At 32.3% G+C, this 12,500-nt stretch overlaps 1 protein-coding gene and 1 long non-coding RNA gene across 7 annotated transcripts in view; one reads left to right on the top strand and one right to left on the bottom strand.

Annotated features, from left to right (window-relative positions):
• Positions 1-12,500, bottom strand: part of LOC135225641 (uncharacterized) — a 463,389-nt gene that overhangs the window by 345,693 nt on the left and 105,196 nt on the right. The gene's annotated exons all lie outside the window — the stretch shown is intronic.
• The window catches only part of LOC135225640 (uncharacterized), a 265,065-nt gene that overhangs the window by 215,009 nt on the left and 37,556 nt on the right, over positions 1-12,500 (top strand). The gene's annotated exons all lie outside the window — the stretch shown is intronic.

Genomic DNA, 12,500 nt, shown 5'->3' with positions numbered 1-12,500 from the left:
TTTATAGAACTGTGAAATTTATATATTCTTGTCGATTAGTGAAGGTGGTCTACTTTAAAAGATTTTGGACATTTCCCTCAAAAGTGGAAATGAGAATTATAGTTTTATTAAGCTACGAACTTTGTAATTAGTCTACTAGCCGGCCAAGTTTGCTACGTTGAATTATTAATCATATGATTTTTTGTCAACTTGAAAGGTATAAATATTATAGGTAATAACCCTACTATTTAAAATTAAATATCCGTTCAAACTTCTAAAATTAAATATCCATTCAAACTTCTTAGTAAAAGTTTATTTTTTTTAAACTGAAAATTTTTTTCAATCATAAGGTAAGTCACATTCTTAATGTATCCTGAAAAGGTTCTATTGTCAAGGAGGTGTTCTGTACCAGATTTCACGGCTGGGAACTGACTCCCGATTTGATAATATATCAGAAAACGTTCGCTTCCTAAACGTCGGGCGACTCTGGCGAGATCGTTTTACTAATAACGCCTTTAAATGAAAGCCTTTTACCTGTTCGAATCGTGATAATCCGGCAAAGAGGCTTTGTAATGAACTGTGTGTGGTTTGGCATGGATCTTGCAATTAACCTGATGGGTTTCAATGGATCATGTATCATCCTCGTATGTGGAAGCCTAATTATTTCCGACGGTGATTATGCTGTAGTTCTATGATGTAGATTACATGACAAGGTTACTAACTACTAACAATAGCCTAATGAATATAAATAAGAAAAGCTCTTCGTTTTCACTTCGCTTTTGGAGCAGATTAGTATTTTTTTCCAATAAAAAAAATTTAAATAGCGCGTATACCACCGAGGAACCTCTTTCATTCCTTTTACTATACCTCCTTTCATATTCGTTTTTTTCCATCCTCTCCTAACAACTGCTTTGTTTTCCTCCCGTTACACCTTTCAAAACCTTTGAATGTCGGTTTCCGTTTCAGCGCTGAATGACCTCATAGGTCCCATCGCTTGGCCTCTGTCCTAGATTCTATATTCTATTCAAATACGCCCAACATCATTAAAACTGATCCCTCGCGTCACTATAATTACCTTCCAAGAATGAATAACCTATATGGTATTACTGCCTCACAGACCTTTGACAGAAATAGGTCAAAATGAATCATACTTTTTCTATGTAATATCATAAATAGAAACGCAATTTGATACCCAGTGATACCCAGTGGGTCTGGTTCTAATTAGCCAACGTACACAGATTGTTTTGGTAAACAGATACGTGGGCTATTGTTCTTCGGTTGAAAAACATCATTCCCCCGCGAACCTTTAGAGAATGCAGGTCATTATTTCGCCTGTAACGTAATTGTCAGTGCTCCGCTTCTATAGTGTATACAAAATTTCAAGTTTTGATGACACTACTCGGGATTGAAGGTGAGTGGCTATGCTTCGTATTCACTATTTAAAAAAAGGCACCTTTGCATTAATTCTAATCAAGTGAACATTACCCGCAATTTCAACACTGTTCGGAAATTTCTGCTGAGTGTAGAACCAGTTAGAATGCATACCTTGAAAAGAGTAAATTTATAGGGACAGAGGGAACTTCGTTTTTCTTCTAGTGACGGTCTTTCTTAATTAATAAAAAATTATATAAGCAGTGCATTTATTCCTCCATGACTATCATTTCCAAACATACGGAGCACAGGACAAACTTGATTTCATCACTGGGTATGCAAGTTTAATTTGTTTATGTAAATACGTTTGACTGGCTCATTTTCTTAGGTATATTGGTTCTTGAAATTCAATGGTAAATATTCAGGTACCTGAAAAATGGGTAAATATTTCGATACTTGAAAAATGGGTCAGTATTTCGGTACCATCCCCCGCGGCAAAAAACAAATTGATAAATAATTGGGCACCTAAAATAAATAGGTATCTAAAAAATGGGTAAATACTTAGGTACCTATAAAAATGGGAAAATATTTAGGTAGCTAAAAAATTGGTAAATATTTAGGTACCTATAAAAATGGATAAATATTTAGGTATCTATCAAAACTGAAAAATATTTAGGCACCGAAAAATGAATAAATATTCATGTACCTAAAAATGGGTAAGTATTTAGGTACGTAAAGACTGGGTAAATATCTAGGTTCCTAAACACGGGTAAACACTGAAGAACCTAAAAATATGTGATAGACAGGTACTTTCTGAAAACCGGTTAAGTGAGTGAACGAAAGGAAGTGAAAGTGGTCGAAAACATCTGAAAACAACGAACAAATCAGCTCCAGCAATGTAGCAAAACAAAAACCGATGGCAGATACTTTAGACAGAAAAAAAAAACAAATAAAAAACAAATAGAAATGGTCAGTAAAAACCGGTCTGTGGCTAAAACTTTTTACGCAAACGTTACGGAGTCATTAAAAGCCAGTGGTTTTGGGGAACTTTTTTTTTTATATAGGTTTTTTTAACAGCCCATAAATAAGAGGGGATGAAAATATTTTCTTTCCTCTTCCTCATCCACCACCTACTCCTCTTCTTGTTCTTGTTCTTGTTCTTCTTCATTTCCTTATTATTATTATTATTATTATTATTATTATTATTATTATTATTATTATTATTATTATTATTATTAAACATATTTTGCAGGTAACCCTTTCTTATCTGTATATGCCTTCTTCTTCTTCTTCTCTTCTTCTTCTTCTTCTTCTTCTTCTTCTTCTGTCTTTCGAAGTCGAAATAGGGAACGGCAAATTGAAAAGAGGATTTATTCCCATAAGATTCCAAGACTCTTCAAGAGGAGATGAAATGCATTACTACCATCAAGCAATTCTCGTTGTAATTACATTTTTATCTACGTTTGTTTGTTTGTTTGTATGGGATTTTTAAGTTGCATGGAACCAGTGCTTATTCAGCAACGGGACCAACGGTTTTACGTGACTTCCGAACCACGTCGAGAGTGAACTTCTATCACCAGAAATACGCATCTCTAACTCCACAGTGGAATGACCAAGAATCGAACTTGCGGCCACCGAGGTGGCAGGCCAAAACCATACCGATCACGCCACTGGGGCAATATTTTTGTCTACGTATTTACTAATTTGTTAAGCCTTCTTTTTTCTCTTTTCTAATAACTGATCTCTCTCTACCTTTTTTTTTTCTTTTGCATTACCTTCACTTACTTATTTCTAATGAACGCCATATTCTCTGGAAGCTTGAATTTCAAGTCAGTGGCCACCTTATGGGCTTCTTCCAAATGGTTAGGGTCCATCTTCTGAATAATGATAATTGTAATAAGGGAAGGATTATGAATTTTATTTAAAAAAATACGATCTTCGCAGTCAATAGCCATTCTCCTCGACATAGAAGAGAATGATCATGCCGATGTAACACGATTTGCGGAAATGAGAGAAATGTAATATATTATTATTAATAATTAATATTGTGCGCTAATAACACCGAGCTGTAGATACCGTTTCGTCCTTATACAGATTCATAAATGTATTTATTTTTTATAAGAATAGTGATATGTCGTGTAAATAAAAGAGAAATTATAAAGCAAATTAACGATTTGGAATATAACGTCCCTTGTCAACTCGACTTATGTGTACCTATAAACAAATTCAGTATATACTATATATATATATATATATATATATAAATATATATAGAGATATATATACATATATATATATATATATATATATATGTGTGTGTGTGTGTGTGTGTGTGTATGTAGTATATAAGAATATAAGAACACATACGTATATTAGAATATACGTACCTCATTTTGCAGAAAAGACGCGACAATTTGGAGGATAATAAAAACATTCTTGTAATATTCTCCATGCATTGCATGTACAAATGACATCGAATAAAGCTTTGAAAATTTTAATGCGGACATTTCAGAGGTAGTACAAAAAAGGAATTAAAACATGAAAACCAGAATTAAGACTAAATCTTAAAAAATAGGTAAAAGATGAAATCCAGAATCAATACTCTCTTTAAACAAACAAACAAAAAAGGGAATCAGACTAAATAAAGAAAAAATAATAAAATCAGAATCAAGACTAAAAAATATTAAAAAAAAATATAAAACTGAAAACTAGAATGAAGGCTAAATTTAAAAAGAATAAAAAATGAAAACCAGAATCAAGACTAAATAATGAAAAAAAAAATAAAAAAAAACAAAGAAATAAGAATCAACACTAAATCTTAAAAGATAGATTAAATAAATAATGAAAAGCGTAATCAAGATCTAAAACCTTAATTAAATAAAAAAATTTGTAAACAAAATGGAAAACAGAATAAAGGTTGGTTTTCAATAAAAATAAAAACTGAAAACGCAAGAATCAAGTTTGAATCTTAAAAAAATAAAATAAATACCAGAATCAAGATTAAATCCTAAAAAAATAAAAATATAAAAACTGGAATCAAGACTAATTCTTAAAATAAATAGCAAATGAAAACCAGAATCAAGACTGATTCATAAAAAAATAAACAAATAAAAATCAGATTAAAGATTAAATCTAGAAAAACAATAGTCAAAACTAATCTGAAAAAAAATTTTTTTTTTATGAAAACCAGATTGAAGACTTAAAAAAAAAAAAAAAAAAAATGAAACCCAGAACCAAGACTAAATCTTGACGACGAAAACTTAACGCAAAGACTTCGAGACAGACTCGGAAAAATATATATCAAGCCAAAGTTTTTCCTTGTGGTTCAGAAAAATCCTGCGCACAAGGCAACCTGATTTCAAAAGCATTGCATGTCTCCGCCACGTCAACCGGACTAGTTCTTTTCAGCACAGAGAGAGAGAGAGAGAGAGAGAGAGAGAGAGAGAGAGAGAGAGAGAGAGACCTTGTGTGTGTGTGTGTGTGTGTGGCGCAATTTCTCTCCTTTGTTATAAAACTTCTTATCTTCTCTCCTGTTACGGGTCAGACACATGGCTTTATCTATGGCGCTGCTCTATCGTTTTCTTTTACTGCCTTTATGCGGTTTCCAGAGAGAGAGAGAGAGAGAGAGAGAGAGAGAGAGAGAGAGAGAGAGAGAGAGAGAGAGAGAGAGAGAGAGAGCAGATTTGTGTCCTGGATTCTCCAGATATCTTAAAAGATTTGCTGGTGGGTTTCATTTAGCATGTTTTATCTAATGTTTTCTTTTGGTCATCGTACACTGTATGTACACATAATATACATATATATACATTTATATTATATATATACTATAATATATATATACCACTACTACATCATATATATATATATATATATATATATATATATATATATATATATTATATAATATAGAGTATATGATGATCAAACGAAAATTCATAAAACATATGTAAATAAAATAATAATATATATTAATATATCATATATATATTTTATTTATATATATATATTATTATAATATATATATGTGTGTGTGTGTGTGTGTGTGTGTGTGTGTGTGTGTGTAATGATCAAAACGAAAATTCAATAAAAGATATGTAAATAAAACCCATCATCAATTCTTTTAAGAAATTTAAAATATACAGGGCACAAATCCCCCGCCCCCATCTCTCTGTCTCATATATATATATATATATATATTATATATATATATATATATATATATATATATATATATATATATATATATATATATATATATATAGAAACGACGACCGTTTTCCCATCAATTCAGGGACCACATAAATCAAGTGTAATGCCGCTGTTTACTTTGATGTTTCGGGGGGCACGGGGGCATTTGGGCTGGAAAGGAACCCATCAGGAAGGGGTATGGGTTGATTGAGGGGGGTGGGGGCTTGGTTAACCTTTCTCCTAAGGGTCAGGGATGAGGAGGAGGGAGGGGGAGAGGGGGGAGAGGGGGGAGGGGTGAGAGGTCACGCTGCCCCGCATTATATACGGCGTCCTTTTCGGAAAGGCCGCAGAAATGGAATAGCAGCGACTGAGTTTCCTTAATGAGGTATCGACCGATCGAACCTTTGATCTCGTGGTCGCCGAACAGTGTCATACGGCTTTCTCTCCATTGATCGATCAAGGCCGCCCATCCCCCAAACACCGCCTTTTCGGGGGCGCGAGTCATTATTATCCCGATCGCCCCGCAAAAGGATATATACTATTTTCCCCAGACCTCAAAGGAATGCGTCCAGTTCGAAAAGGGGGTTTGTTAAACCACTGCGCGCGCGAGCGAAATAAACACACTAGATTTACCTAATCATAGCTCAGGTAAATTAGCTCTAATTAAGCTATTTGGGAGGGTGACGTTTGCCGAAACCAGGCGGGCAGGGAGGTAGTAGGTATACGTGGGAATGGGTGCATTGTGGTGTCGGCCGCTCTTGCGATAGGAGGTTGTGATTTGAGCTGTGCTTATTCCGGGGAATGGTATGCTAGTTTTATCTGAGGTTTCGTTTTGGGAAGGGATATGATACTACTACTTCTACTACTACTACTATTACAACTACTACTACTACTCATAATAATAATAATAATAATTACAGCTTTCCCATTATAATGCTATACACGATGAAAAACAATCGTAGAATTACGCGGAAAAAAGATATTTTTATAAACGCCAACGATGATGACTAATGATTCCATTTTCAGTTTAAAATAACACTCAACTCTAAAATTGGAATTCATCCGATAAACGAATGATCGAATATGTTTTCAAGGTAAAACATTACTTACACAAGTATATATATATATATATATATATATATATAAATATATATATATTATAAACACGATATATGTATATATATATATATATATATATATATATATAATATATATATATGTGTGTGTGTGTGTGTGTATAATATATATTATATCATATATATATATATGTATAGTATATGTATGTATATATATATATATATATATATATATATATATATATATATATATATAGTATATATATATATATATAATATATGTAATGCACACACATTTAACAAGTCACTCTCCAACACAGTTGAAGGAGTTAAAGCAGCTCTTGAAACCACCTGTCATCCATTTGCATATTATCTTAATGCCGGCAAAATTGCACTTAATAAATTGCCACGCATTTCTTTCTTCATGGCCGCATATCAGTCATTAAAGCCATCGCAGGGCGTTCATTAAAGGGGTCATTAACATAGTTATTATCGCCTGAGGTAAAATGAATACACCTCGTTTCATTACGGGGGAGAATTTTCCCGAGGCCCAAGACGCCTATTCATTATTATTATTCTCGGTCTGATGTACGAGTAGATACGCTTGAACTTTAATCGGGGTTTCTGCTGTTATCGTCTGTCTGTTCATTTCGTTTCGACTTTCCTCTTCCTTTCTGATCTGAACTGAATGTGGAATTTATTCCAAAGGCCAGTTCCACGTTGGCCGAGTGCATTTCGCGCTCGGCTACTATTCGGTGGTCCGAAGTTCGATTCTCGGCTCGGCCAACGCGTAACCAGAGGAATTTATTTCTGGTGATAGAAATTCATTTCTCGATACAATGGGGTTCGGATCCCACAATAAGCTGTAGGTCCCGTTGCTAGGTAACCAATTGGTTCCTAGTCACGTAAAAATATCTAATCCTTCGGGACAGCCCTAGGAGAGCTGTTAATCAGCTCTGTGGTCTGGTAAAACTAAGATATACTTATTCCAAAGGCCAAGCTCTGCGAAATATGAGGCCATTCAGCGCTGAAATAGAGAAAGACAGTAAAATGGTGGAGAGTTGTAACAGGAGGAAAACCTCAAAGCAGTTGCACTATGAAGCAATTGTTAGGAGAGGGTGGAAAGTAAGATGGAAGAAAGAAAATATGCAAGTAAGTACAGTAAAAGGAACGAAAGGGATTACAGCTAGGGGGTCGAAGGCATGCTGCAAAGAACCTTAAGTAATGCTTACAGTGCACCGCTGACGGCACTATCCCCCTACGGACGCCTTTCTGATTTGCGCTCGACGAAGCGTTTTCCAAATTCATTCGAGCGATACGAAACTAAGTCTCTAATAACAACATGTAGTTTTTTTTACAATTAAAGCTAACGCCAATTGTCCACGATATTTTGTCGAATATTAATGAGTATTTGTGCAAATCTACAAATTCATCTCTTATGAAGTTTAATTCAATTGTATTTTGATGAAATAATCAGTTAAAAAATTATACACACGCACACACAGATATATATATATATATATTTATATATATATATATATATATATATATATATATATATATATATATATATATCTGGAAAAAGTAAATCGATTAAAGTTACGCATCAAACATATTTGGCCTGTATAAGCAGATGCCAAAATATTTCGTTTTCTAATTGTTAAATATACGCGCTTTCTTTCTACTATATACGATATATATATATATATATATATATATATATATATATATATATATATATTATATATATATATATACACACACAGAATTATATATAATATATATATTATATATATATATAAGTTTTATATATATATATTATATATATAATATTATATATTTTATTTATATATATATATAAACTGGGAAAAGTAAATCGACTTGAAGTTTAAGCATCAAAACATATTGCCTGTATATATACGCGCTTTTTTTCTACTATATACAATATATATATATATATATATATATATATAGTATATAATATATATATATATATATATATATATATATATCACACACATACATATACACGACTAAATCTATGTATTATTCAGAACGTACTCTTGAATACACAGGGTACTTTGAGGGCCTATAAATACATTACTCAATAGATTCAAAATAATTAAAATCTTCTGCCTGAATAAACGCGGTATTTCGTAAACTGTATAAATACATTCCTAAATAAATTTAAAGGCAATGTACTTCCTTCGTAATTGAAATGATAATGATTTTCCCAGCAATGTGTTACACCCGACCAAAAGAAAAAAAAAGAAAAAAGAAAGCAGGGCCAATATCCGAATTTCATTAACGTTGTCAGCCTTCTCTTCGTGTTTACTTAATACTCAATTGCCCATTGATTCAGTGGACGAATTAGCATATAAATTATCGAATGCTGTTTAAGTTTTCCGCTCCTGTCGGTGATACACCGTCGTTGTCTCCCGACTTAATTGCTGGTCGTCTTCCTCTGTCTCTCGTTTGTAGCTTATTTCGTTCCCGGTGTGGAATTTTCCTCTTATTCTAATGCCTTACGAACTGGAATGGCATGTCTAGGAAATGGGTAAAAGCAGAGAGGTTATACTTTTGGACGCAGTGTCAGAGAAATTCACCAATTCTGAGCGATTATTGGCCTATTCTTTAATTTTTGTATATATATTTTCATTCGTTTCAGGTGTAGAATCTTCGTCTCATTTCAAGGTGTGGAATTCCTCCTCTTGTTTTACTACTTACGACCTAGAATGGCATGTCTAGAAAATGGGTAAAAGCAGAGAGGTTATACTTTTGGACGCACAGTGTTAGAGAAATTCACCATTTCTGAGTGATGATTAGCCTATTCTTTATTTTTCTACTATATATATTTTCATTCGTTTTAGGTGTACAATCTTCGTCTCATTTCACGGTGTGGAATTCTTCCTCTTGTTTTACTACTTACGACCTAGAATGGCATGTCTAGGAAATGGGTGAGAGGAGGATATATTTTTGGACGCAAAGTGTCATAGAAATTTACGATTCTTGAGTAATTATTAGTCTTCTTTATTTTTTATCCTAGTTTCATTCGTTTCTCGTGTAGAATCTTCGTCTCATTTCAAGGTGTGGAATTTTTCTTCTTGTTTTACAACTTAAGAACTAGAATGGCATGTCTAGAAAATGGGTAAAAGCAGAGGTTACATTTGTGGACGCATTGTCAGAGAAATTCACGATTCTTGATTAATTTTCAGTCTTTTTAAATTTTTTCTAGTTTCTGCATTCGATTTCTCGTGTATAATCTTCGTCTCTTTTCAAGGTGTGGGATTTTTCTTCCTATTTCGCTGCTTGCAAATTGGAGTGGCAGGTCTACAAGCTTGACGAAAGGAAGATACATTTTGAACGTAAGGTGTGAATGAATCTTACGACGATTTCTGAATGATTACTAATTTATCTTTTTTAGTTATTTCCTAGTCTATTTCGTTGAAGTGCTCGCCCTATCTCATTGTTAAAGAATCGGTGAGGTAGTTCTATGACATAGATAAAAATGATAATATTTTCCTATAAATGAAGCATCGAATACTATTGCAATCTCTGACAGAATAACTTTTTATTTTTCTGTAAAAGTAAAGTATTTAAGATGTCTTCGTCTGTCCGTCTGGCCTTTTTCTTTCCGCCCTAATATCTTGAAAACTACTAGGGCTATAGGGCTGCAAATTGGTATGTTGATCATCCTGCATCGAATCATGAAACGTACTCAATTGCAGCCCTTCATCATCGCTATTTTATTTTTTTTTTTTTTTATTTAAGGTTAAACTTGACCATGATAGTGCCTCTGGCACAACAACAACACAGGCCACCACAGCCGGCTGAGAGTGTAATGGGCCACGGCTCACTTACATATATACCGAGACCAACGAAAGGTAAATCTATTTTTTGCGGCCTAGATTATACGCTGCACAGAAAACTCTATTGCGCCGAAGACACTTCGGCGAATTTTTTACTAGTTTCTGAAAGGTATTAAGGCATTTTTTTATGTAACTGAAACCAGAATTATAGTCATAAATACTATAGTCGATCTGGGCAACTATGTCTGAAAGAATGAGAAAACTCGGCTTTACTGTAAGTGAAAACTTTAGTTATTATATATTATATAATAATATATATATATATATATATATATATATATATATATAAATATATATATATATATATATATATATATATATATATATATATAGATTATATATATATATTCTATATATATAATATTATATATATTTATATATATATATATATATATATATATATATACATTCTTAAGAACATCTAATTAATAAATAATAAGAAACTAGAATGTACAACAGAATTGAAAAAAAAATGACAAAAAAAATAAAAGCGGAGACCTCTTAAAGACCCCCTCCCCTCCTAACCCAACGCAACCCACCCACCCCCCAAAATAAAAAATAAGGAAAACAACATGATACAAATACGGTAAAATATACTCGTCGGTAATTTGTCAGATGTTAACATTAACCTTCATAACAAAAGTATCCGGTGCTGATGTCGAATACTTTGAAGTTTTTCCCTTCCCAATGAATATAAATGAGTGATGGCATCATAAAAATGGGAAATAAAATAATGATAGCTTTTGTTTGGCATAAATTGGCTTTGGATTTTCATTCAGAATCCAAATCAGTATTTTTTAGTGAGGGATAAAAAGTAATTTAACATTTTTTAATCGAGTAATTTTTTTAACATGACTGTAATACTATGACAGAGAGAGAGAGAGAGAGAGAGAGAGAAGAGAGAGAGAGAGAGAGAGAGAGAGAGAGAGAGAGAGAGAGAGAGAGAAATTTTTTGTTCTGATATTAATTTACAACAGTTCCAGTTCCGCAAAGAACTATTTTAAAATATTATTTCTGAAAGATAAAGAAAAACCAAAAATTAATATTAACACTCCTTAAATGGAAAATCAAGCAGAGAACAGAATGACCAACACAACACACACACACACACACACACACACACACACCAACATATATATTATATATATATATAATTATATAATATATATATATATATATATATATAGATATATATATATATATATATATATATATGATATATATATATATATATATATATATATATATATATAATATGAGTGTGTGTGTGTCTGTGTATGTGTGTATATATGAAGGATATACGTCCCCAGCATAGGTTGTACACTGAACATACCCTGAAAAATTCAAGTGTTTTATATTTATTAACCATGCAGAGAAAATTATTTTTTTAATATCTTCTGTAGCAGGTTTTGCGTGACTACCATTCTACGGATCTTTCTTTAAACGTATGCTCATAGATCCTCACATTATATATATATATATATAGTATAATATATATAATATATATATATATATATATATATATATATATATATCAGCAACGAAAGTTCAAACCTGAATTTTTACCTGACGATTTTTTCTTAGCTTTCTTGCTGACCGGGGATCACTTTTGTTGCCGATATTCTGCAGTTGGATTTTAGCCTTTTAGAATTCGATAAGTCGTCCTTAGCTAAATCCGGGTTTAAGGAAATCGGCCGATATATGTATATGTATTCTCTTTATGAATGCGCCTCTCAAAGATCTTGAATACGGTTTCTTCCGTTTGATCTTCGAACAGTAAGGTTGATAGAAATGCAACAGGACAGTATTTGATGATACGCGCAGAGATTTTCATTTCGTAAACTCTGGAATTATTTATATATATAGGATATATATATATATAATATATATATATATATATATATATATACATATATATATATATACCATATATATATAATATATATAGTACACAGATATATATATATATATATATATATATATATATATATATATATATATATAACTATATACATAT

This window comes from Macrobrachium nipponense, chromosome 13, assembly GCF_015104395.2.
Source record: "Macrobrachium nipponense isolate FS-2020 chromosome 13, ASM1510439v2, whole genome shotgun sequence".
Taxonomy (NCBI): Eukaryota; Metazoa; Arthropoda; class Malacostraca; order Decapoda; family Palaemonidae; genus Macrobrachium; species Macrobrachium nipponense.
Note: the sequence above shows the minus strand (reverse complement) of the source record. Positions and strands in the feature narration are given on the sequence as shown.